Source organism: Microtus pennsylvanicus, chromosome 16, assembly GCF_037038515.1.
Source record: "Microtus pennsylvanicus isolate mMicPen1 chromosome 16, mMicPen1.hap1, whole genome shotgun sequence".
Lineage (NCBI taxonomy): Eukaryota > Metazoa > Chordata > Mammalia > Rodentia > Cricetidae > Microtus > Microtus pennsylvanicus.
Genome location: NC_134594.1, coordinates 37,867,772 through 37,878,592, shown reverse-complemented (window position 1 = coordinate 37,878,592; position 10,821 = coordinate 37,867,772). Strand labels below are relative to the sequence as shown.

The 10,821-nt window shown below is 40.8% G+C and overlaps 1 pseudogene; it reads left to right on the top strand.

Annotated features, from left to right (window-relative positions):
- The first annotated feature begins 7,684 nt into the window (after positions 1 to 7,684).
- On the top strand, positions 7,685 to 8,605 carry LOC142836448 (nucleophosmin-like; annotated as a pseudogene).
- Positions 8,606 to 10,821: the final 2,216 nt, after the last annotated feature.

The window sequence follows — 10,821 nt, the reverse complement described above, 5'->3', positions numbered from 1 at the left end:
TCTCCAAATTTGTCATTTCTGTTCAAGATTTTTTTTTTGACGAATTGGAACTTTCTTAACTCCATGTAAGTTTCGTGATTGCTTTTATAGTTATGGAAACAAAGTTACTGGTGTTTTTATAGGAAATGTACTGATTCTATAGACCCACTCCCAACAATGTCTTCCTTCAATAAGTCTCCAGGTCCTAGAGGTTCCACAACCTTCCCAAACAGTATCATCAGTTGGGGAATAAGTGTTAAACACATAAGCCCATGGAGACACGGCACAGTCAACCACAACATGACCTAAACTGAAGATACGGGGAATTTTTACCACTACCTGGGATGCTTAATAGTACAGGTTTCCATTTCCAGTGTGCTAACTCGAGTAGACACCGTGCCTGTGGGTGTGTGGGAGTCAGATCAGTGTGTGGTCACCTTGATGGGTGCATTGGAGCTTGACAGGTAGGGAGTGGCATGGGGTCCTTGTCACCGGCTGAGAATCACACAAGGGTTACGTCGGCAGGTGCAGGTGAGGCGCTTATCAGTGTCAAGAACTTAAGAGTGACTTTGCTGGGCCTCTTAGAGCTGACTTGCTGAGCAAGGTATACCAGCTGTTTCCTGAGGGTGCATGAGAAAACAGGGCTGCTCATCTGTTTCTTGGACAGCTCAAGAACTTCGTGTGGCCACAGAAGAATGACAGGCCTGTCAACTTGGGTTCTGAAGATCTAAGCTTCCCAGAAAGGGTTGCATAAACACTTCTCTGAACCTTTGTGTTCCAAGCCACTAAAGATGCATGGGTGAACTTTGGAGTGTCTCTGGAAGCTGAAGGTGAATAAGCAAGTCATCTGGCTGATTCACAGGAACCAGGAGAGCACAGAACTGCCCAGCTGTCTTCTGGAATCCTTAAATGCTGATACACATACCAGCCCCCACCCCCCAACCTCCCTCACCCCCACCCACCCATCCACCCCCTGTGAATGCTTCCAGGATCCCAAATGTTTATCCAGCAAGAAGATCCTGGTCAGCAAATCCTCTGCATTAGCTCTCTCCTGGGTACTCTACTCTTCCATGGTAACGCACAGGCCTCCAACTCTGTTTCCTCTTGTAAGGTACATTGTCGGGTTCTGTCTGTGTTCCCCTTTCCGAGTTCTGACTCCTGCCCACTCTGAGCCCTGTAAGCTTGAGAAGTAAATGATAAAGTTCAGCTTATCTGTTCCTTTTTCTTAGAAATTCCCAAGTGTCTTAAAAACATTTTTCCAAATATTTTGTATCATTATTAAGCTGCTTAAGATAAATGTTGTCTCTATTAGCTGATAACCAACAAAAATGGAGGCTGATTATAATTTTAATGCTCATATAAAATTAAATGTTGATTTAAGCCCATCGTCTTCCTATAACTTATGCTGGTTAGTGACATGAACCACATTAATAATATTCTTAGGACAGCTTTTTATTGTGAAAATGTACAATTTTAAATAGCTATTAAATGGCAAACTTTTTATTTTGATATTTCCTGAGAATAAGAAAGCTATTAAAATTATCATTATCAGGTATTTTTTTAAAAAAATAGAAAATTTAAATCAGTGTTAGCTATAAGAAAAATATGTTAAATATGCCTTACCTAGTTATTATAATTAGAAAATACTCAAATTTACTTAAGCAACTTAAATGCAACTTTGCCATCAAATTTGATAAGTAGACCTCATTTAACAACTTGGATTTTAGGAAGGAATTTAAATTTTTAACTACCTTAAAAACCAGAACAGCAATTTTAGCATTATATATCTAAAGCCCTTAGACATATGAAGTAAATAAATTCAAGGTGTACAGGTCTTTTAAGAACCATTAGTTAATTACTTTGAAAACCTCTAATGACTTCTTTCAGATTTTGATTAGAATGCCAATTATTCCAAATGACATGTTCGCTATAATTTGGCCTTCCTCTATTTTAAAATTATTTTCACTTGTGATGAGATTGCTTTCCAGCAATTAAGCTAAAAATGTCTTAAATATTCAACACTAGAACCTAAATTCCATGAACAATGGCACTTCATCCATGAAATTTCACACAAAAAAACACTTTTAGAATTTAATAGAATAAACATGCTTGTATTAAATGAAATAATGATAATACTCCTGATAAGAGAATCCTATTAAAATTCTAGGGTTGGCAAGGGTCTCAGTGAATTAAGTATTTGTTGTACAATTGCAAGGACCTGTGTTTCTTTCTATGGCATTCTAATACCCACGTAAAACTGGACACAGCAATACATGTCTGTAATCCCAGAACTGCCTGTGGTAAGATAGGAGGTGGAGAATCCCTGAAACCCACAAGTCAGACAGCCTGGTATATTCATTGACAAACAGGAGACCCTGTCTAAAACAAGATGAAAGCCAAGCACCACTACCTAAAGCTGTCCTCTGACCCTGCGGCATGTACTCTGTGTCCACACTCACATCTGCTCACAAACATATGCACATATCAAACAGACACACATGCACACGCAAAAGACTGTAAAACTTTTACATCTAAGCTGTGAAAAATTACTCAATTCTACATTCATGAGACAATAGTAACATTAATTCTGATGTCAGTCTAATTATTCTTCATATTCTTTTTTGTTAAGAAGTAGTAATTTTTTTAGATTCATTTATTTATTATGTATACAACATTCTGACTCCATGTATGCCCGCACGCCAGAGGAGGGCGCTAGATCTCATTACAGATGGTTGTGAACCACCATGTGGTTGCTGGGAATTGAACTCAGGACCTCTGGAAGAGCAGACAGTGCTCTTAACCACTGAGCCATCTCTCCAGCCCCGAAGTAGTATTTTTTTTCCACAGTGCTTTCCTTAGCTCATGTTAGAGGCCCTTGAAGGAAGAAGGTATGCATGTTTTTATTTCTTTGTTTTCTCTCACAAATGGATCCTAGATTTTAATTGTGGAGTATCTTAGGGAGATGGGAAGGGAAGAAGGGGTAATGGAGCACACGTAACAAGGAAGTAGAAGGGAACTATTTGGGACCGAGAAAGGGGATCATGGAGAAGAAAAGAGAGGATGGGACTTGGGAAGGAAAACCTATAGCAACAGGGTATTATAAAAATGTCATAAGGAAGCCCATTACTTCGTTAACTTTAAAAAAAACTAACAGAAAATAAACATCAAGTATTAAAACTAAATAATTTTTAAAATATTTAAATATATTTAACTGGCCGGCTGAGGAAAAGCTCTTCACTTTAGTCTTAGCAGGAAAAATAACCTTGAGATAGTTATTCTGCCTTTTGTGGTGGCTGAGCTCGCTGCCGCCTTCCGCAGACTATGGACCAGCCTCCTGTGCACAGCTCACTGGAACGGCGTACTCTGAATTGTGTGTGGTTCAAGAACTGCGAGCAAAGTCAATTAATTTCAGTCCCCAGCACTAGGGGAAAAGTCAATTAAGATCTCTCAGCAAATGTGTTATAATTTTTTTCTTCAGACTGAGTGGTGCTTGTTGCAATTCTCAGCAAGCATCCAAAGGCTCCATGGGACACACTTTAAAGGGCACATTTTACTATGTGTTAATTATTTCTCAACCAAACTGTTACTTTTCTCAAAAGACAAAGTCAAGGGGTTCTGGTTGTTTCGGTCATTATAAAATTCTCCCATTAACTCTTTCTTCTTCCTTTTATTATTGGGGCCATTGTTTCATTGGAATCAGCAAGTAGTGACTAATTCTATCAACGTGTCTGCATCTACCAGCTGTATTTCTTGTATAGAAAAAAATCCCCTTATCAACTATATTTTAGTACAACAGTACACAATTCCCAAGAATGGACTTGAATCTTTCAGGGCAGTAGCTGGCACTGTAGCAACCTCCTGGTGAATGATGGGATGCAAGGCTTGTACTGTGTGCTGTCCTTCAGGGCAGTTCGGCCTTTGGTTTCAATGCTTAAACATCCCATCCACTGGAAACTCCTTTACAATTGGCTGTGCCCTTTCTTTCGTCTTCATTAGGCAATTTTCATTGTTGCTTTATTAAGATACATCACGTATAATACAATTCGTGTAAATTATGTACTTCAATCATTTGCAGTCAGGAAATTCTGAGAGCACCACCACCATGAAGTTTAGAACATTTCCATTACTTCACACACACACACAAAGAAACTCTATACCCCCCCCAAAAAAAGAATTTCAATATTTCTCTCAATCTCCATTCCACCTCCTGCCTTATGCACTCACTGACCTACATCTTGGCTTTATGATAGCCTGTAACAGGCATCACATATAAAGAGCCTCAAGCAATACCTAGCCTCCTGGGTCTTGTGTTCATTTTGCCTATTTTTATGGTTCATCTCCATTGTAGCCTATGTGGATAGTGTATTTTATTGCTTTCAATGACAATATTTATTTTGTGGAAATACCACATTCCACTCATCCATCCCTCCGTTGATGGACACTTAGCCAGATTCCAGTTTGGAGCTCTTACGAGTAAAGCCGTTGTGAACATTTGTGTCCTAGGATTTCTGAGGGTTTGTTTTCATGTTTTGGAGACAACTGGGAAGAGAGCTGCTGGTCTTATTTCAGTTTTATTTAATCCTTGTTAGGAACTGACGGACTTTTTTCAAGGAAGTTTTATACCCATATCCCAGCAGGGCCTGAGACTTCCCGTTTCTCTAACTTTCAATTATATTTTATTTAAAGTGATATCTTAATTTAATGTTTATGCACATAGTTCTGAGGGAAAATGAGATTGGACATCTCTTTTACTGTTTTCATATCTCCTGCAGAGAAACATCTATTTAGATGTCTCCCCTGTTTTGAAGGTGATTTGTCTCATATCTCCTGCAGAGAAACATCTATTTAGATGTCTCCCCTGTTTTGAAGGTGATTTGTCTCCTTATTGCAGCATTATACAAAGTCTTTATATATTTAGAACGTCAGCTCTCAGGTATCAACTCTGTAAATGTGTTTGCATTCAGTCATTTTTCTTCCCATTTGCTTGAGTGTGTCCCTTGAAGTGCACAAGTTTTCATTTGATAAAGTCCAATTCATCTATTTTTTGTTGTTTCTCAAGGTTTGGGCTTTATACTTGAGAAAACACTTCTTTCTTCAAGGTCATATATATCTTCTAGAAGTTTTACATGTTATGTCTTGCATTTATAATATAAATATATTTTATTTATTTTAGGTATATTGTGAATTAATTCTTTGAGCGGCCCTTTCTTTCTCACTTCTTTGGTTATTATTTCTCATCCTCTTTGCATGAAGTCCTTGGGTATGAAATTCTTTGTATGTATCCTTCTTATAGCCTATTAGTGGTGGTCTAGGGAATATATATAAATCTCTACACAGAACCACCTCACACTGGAGAAACAGTCAAACTGCACTGCTATGGAGATAATGCTCTTGTACCCTGTAAAGATTTGCCACACAAAACAAAAAGGGGGGGCTGGAGAGATGGCTCAGCGATTAAGAGCATTGCTTGCTCTTCCAAAGGTCCTGAGTTCAACTCCCAGCAACCATATGGTGGCTCCCAACCATCTGTAATGAGGTCTGGTGCCCTCTTCTGGCCTGCAGGAATACACACAGACAGAATATTGTATACATAATAAATAAATGAATATTTTTAAAAAAGATTTGCCACACAAATTGGTTTAATAAAACACTGATTGGCCAGTAGCCAGGCAAGAAGTATAGGTGGGGTGACCAGACTAGGAGAATTCTGGAAAGAGGAAAGACAGAGAGATGCGGTAGCAATAGAAAAAGAAGCTTGTTTTCCAACAGACTCAGAGTATTTTGTCAAATTTTGGAGGAGTCACTCTTAATAAACAGTATCTTATCCCAGTATAACTTGAAGTTTTCTCATTAGGAGAGTTTAAGTTTGTTTCTATTTGAAAATATCAAAGGGTTATTTTGACCCTATCAGAGGAACGGTGACATTAGCAGCTGCGTCTCAACAATGCTCTGTGCTGTGGTCGGCAATGGTAAAGTGAGGTGTCCCAGGCCTTGTATAGGCCACAGTGTTCTTCCCCAAGGCTGAGTCTACAGTGTCATCTTGGCCATGGTCCTGACAGCCTGATCTGCCATTGCGTCTGCTTGTACAATAGACTTCTTCCTCGGCCTTCCTGGAAACTCCAGGAGCAATTTCATATTCTTTCCATAAAATCCTTTTTCTGTTTTATCGACCAAGACTGATATATCTTCATTTTTTTCTACTGTAGAAGTTAATGGTGACTTCCTGAAATGTTTTTATATAAATCAAAATTATTTCAATGAAATGTAAATTAGCTTGATGGCTATTCAAAAATGAGAAGTCTCAAGCTTTTTGGCAAGAAAGGGAAATTTAAATTACAATGATCTTGACATAGCATACTGTCAGCTTTAATGTCCAATTTATTTCTACTTCTTGTTTCTAATAAGCACTTAGTCACAAAGATGTGCACTATTATAACCCGGATGACCTCACTGTTTCCTACATCTTCGCGTATAATTCTGCTGCACTTAATACTTCCACATCCCCTGGAAAGTCAAAGTTGTTCCTCAAGATTTCTGCTAATTCTAATAATTGCTTGGCCTCCCCCCACTCCCAAGCTCTGAGGCCCTTGGGTTCTGCTCCATCCCACCCTATCATAACCCCTTGCCAAGGTTAAGATCTGCCAAGGTTTTTTATAGGCCTACTAGAGTCAACTGACTCTTGGGCCATATTTCCATCTGGGAGCAAGAATGGGAGAATGTCACATTAAGTGATGATTGCTGTGTTGTTCTTACGTGTTTTATTTGGAGGAGGGCCATCTGGTTCAGTATTCAGGATTAAATCCCAGCTAAGTATGTCTCCAACCACTAAACTACAACCGTAGCTTATGCAATGTCCTTGAAGGTGAATCAAAGATCAACATTTTGTTGACTCTCATTTTCCTTCTTTCTATTAAATACAGAGGTCATGGTCACTCTCTGGAGTTTCAGGACCCATTGATCCCCACAGACCTACTGCCTCCTTTTTAACCCAACAGTAAACTCTTATGCCTTGTTTCTTCGTGTGTTTCCTTGTTGTGATGGGTCTGATGCCCTGAGGGAAATGGGAGGCGGTGGCAGGGAGGAGGCAGAAATCCTCAATAAATAAATAAATTTAAAAAAAAAAAAGAAAGGCAAGAAGGAAAAGCTACCTACATTTGGGTAAAACTGAGCAGTCAAAAGTCCAGTTTGTTTATACATTTATCAGAATATGATTCCTAACAAAGACAATTCTAGAAGGAACTTTTGTGTAGTGTTTAATACTATGCATTTTCCCTGTGGAACTTAGAATCACAACTGCCTTCACTCAGTTTTAAAAACAGATCCATAGCAAATACCACCGGGATTCTCCAAGACATTGAACAGACTGTGAGTCAGCCCTTCTGTCTCCACATCAGTCAGGATGTCCTGAGCAAAGCCTTACTCACTGCTACTACTTTTGTTAATCACAAACCCAGACCTCTGTTTCAAGATTCAAGAGCACAGAAACGCTAATGAACTCTGCCCGGTTGTCAGGAACTGATACGTTATTGGCTTTCCTACTTCCAGAGCATCAGAAAGTTTGAGTGCTCTGCCACTTCCAGGATTCGTTTTGTCAAAAAGCAACTCATCCTCTGGCGTGATTCTGTCCTGCACATCTGTTGTGGTGTGCAGGGGGCAGTTATCACCACCCTACTTAACCTCACAGCAAAGCGCATGCCTCTACCTCATGGAAGACTCAATGGGTGAGCCCTCTGAGGCCTCGAACTATCTCTTCTTTTTGTGAACTAAAAGCCAACAAATGTCCCAGCACTCGGGAGGCAGAGGCTGGCGGATCTCTGTGAGTTCGAGGCCAGCCTGGTCTACAAGAGCTAGTTCCAGGACAGGCTCCAAAGCTACAGAGAAACCCTGTCTCGAAAAACAAAAAGATGGATGCCAATGAAAATAAGAGCATTACCATTTTAGCAACTGGGACGAAAAAAAATGAATTAAACATCATCAGTGCAGAAGCAGCAAAATAAGAAGGCAGTTCAAAGTCACACTGGCCACTTTGAAAATGCCTCTACCACCAACAGTTTCCCTTGGGGCCTTTGAAATGACACCACCTGTGGTCCTGAGGTGGAAGTGTGGTTCAGGGACCGTGCACATGAGTAGACAAACCTAGTGGCTGGAGAAGATGCTACAGAAGCAGAGATGAACAGGATGTGAAACTCTTAAGTGATCTGCCCTGGAAGTGGTAACAGATTCCACAGAAAAGAGTAAAACTTGATGACGACGATGATGAAGATGATGAAGAAGAAGATGAAGATGAGGAGGAAATGGGGGGGGGAAGCTCCAGTGAAGAAATCTGCATTCAATATCATAGCCAAAAAGGACAAAAATCAAACCAGAATGGAAAAAGACTGAAAACCATCAACACCAAGATGAAAAGGTAAATGAAAAAAAAAATCCTTCAAAGCACAGGAAAGAATTCCTAAAACACCAAAAGGACCAGTTCTATAGAGGACATCTAAGCAAAAATGCAAGCAAGTATGAAAAGGGGCGGTTCTCTTCCCAAAGAGGAAGCCGAGTTCATCAGGTGAGGAGCTGCCTCCAGATGACTGACCAGGAAGCTATTCAAGATCTCTGGCAGTGGAGAACATCTCTTTAAGAAAACGGTTTAAACGGTTTGAAACGGTTCATCTTATTTCTGTAGCAGCTGCTATCTGGCGGTCCTTTTTATAACACAAAGTGAAAACATTCCCTACTGTGTTTGATAAGTGCTATACAGGCTCCGTTGCCAAGAGTGTGTTGTCTAAAATGCCTATTGAGTTTTCAAGGATGGGGACTCCACGCTTTACTTGGTTTAAATTATACATGGACTGTTACGGTAGGACATAGTGATAGTGGTGGCCAGTTGTGGAAACAGTGGGCAGACAAACACATACATACATATAAACTCTGGATTTTAACAAAGGAAAAGGAGCTGATCATCTCCTAGTCCACACAAATGCCAACACGGAGCCTTCAGTGAATAAACTTACCCAAGCAGATGTTCAAAACTGTCAAGTGAATTAAGTCACTAGTGAGCTATTCCTGTGCCAAACTCACTGTGGTAAAGGTAGATCTTTTCTTTCTTTCCAAATAGAGAAAATGCATCTGCGCTATGCAACTGCGCATTCCAAGACCTGCCCTTGGCAGAGCCGGTTACCCACGAAACAGAGAAGTACTTCGTATCTGGCACCCATTTCCCAACGAAACCTCTTTAAAAGATGCCACTGTTTGGAACTTAACACTTTTCAACACACCAAGCACAACTTCTGTTAAGAGTTTCGACAGACTTTTTGATGCCAGCACATGCCAGTGCGGAAAACAGGGAGTCGCTTTGACATGTCACGACAGCGGAGTGGAGTGTGATGCCAGGCACTGCAGGGGCTCCATCTGCACGACAGTCAAAAGTCTTCCTAGGCAAAGTTTTGCTTGGCGAAGAAATAATGCATCATTTTGAAGCCTTTAACAATGTTTTTAGTTTCCAAAAGGGGTTCTGAAATAGTACATTTTATTTTGACGGTGTAAGCATACAGAGACAAAAGATAGGAACTGTCTGGGCTGGAAAGTGCCACTCAGAACGCAGAGATGAATGCGGCAGCTCCAGGACCAGAGGTGACCAGTGGGGGAGATGTCAAAAGCTCTACAGAAGAGCACATCATTTAGGAGACACGCTGTGTCGATTATTTCCCCTTGCTCTAAGCTGCTTCCAGTTTGATGCTCTCGGTGCAAAACTGTTTGTCAAGATCTCCCTAGGGTTGGGGAGATGGTCCAGAGGGTAAAGGACTTGATGTTCAAGTACAGGGTCCAGAATTCAAATCTCCAGTGACTGCATGAAGGCTGAGAGTGGAGACACACATCTAATACCAAGTTCCTGGAGAATCGGAGACAGGAAGATACGGGGATCCACTGGCCAGCCAGTTAGCTGAAACAGTGAATTCCATGCCCAGTGAGAGAACTTGTCTTGGAAATAAGGTGGAGAAAGAATAACAAAGACACCCAGTGTCAACAACTGGCCCCCACACGTATACAAACAGACAGTGTGTTCAGGCTGAACCTGACCATCACTGTCATGAAGGAGTCTGGAGAGTGTGCTCCTCATGATTTGTGCCTCAGTAGCAGACGGTAAGTGTGAGCCTCAGGACAGCGACCAGCACACCGGGAAACAAGGTCCATTTAATAAACACATATGCTGTGGGTTTCGCTTTTATCTTTGTTTTGTTTTTCCAGCTCTCTACCCTTGTGCCCTGATCTCCAGCAGAACCCCATAATAAAGGAGGAATGAGAGTGAAACGTGGGGACCCGCCTTACCTGAGTCACTTTTTGTTGCACATCACTAACAGCTGATGTCAGCATTCCCAACTACTTGCCACAGCAGAGGAATTTATTACCTTTGCGTGAACACATACCATGTGGGCACACATCTTAGTAAAGCACCAAAATCTTCTGTGACTAAGCCTAAGACAGTAATGGGATGAGTCTCCAGTAACTCGGAGATTTCTAAGATACCGCTGCGTTCTAGGTTGAAGAAGGCCAGAAGTGTTGGGTTTGTATCAAACAGGGTCCTAGAACTGAAAGGAGAAATAGACTCATGCCCCTATCCCTAATCTAGAAGCAATCTCCAATTGATAACCACTGGCAAGTGAAAGTTTAGTTTCCTCTAAGAGAATCCCACTGGGGAAACAAACTGCTCTTGAGGGTAGGCCTCATGCCCAGCTGAAGATGGCCAATAGAAAGTGAACTGAGTGGGATCTTTTTTTTTTTTTCTTTTTTTTTTTTTGGTTTTTCGAGACAGGGTTTCTCTGTGGTTTTGGAGCCTGTCCTGGAACTAGTTCTTGT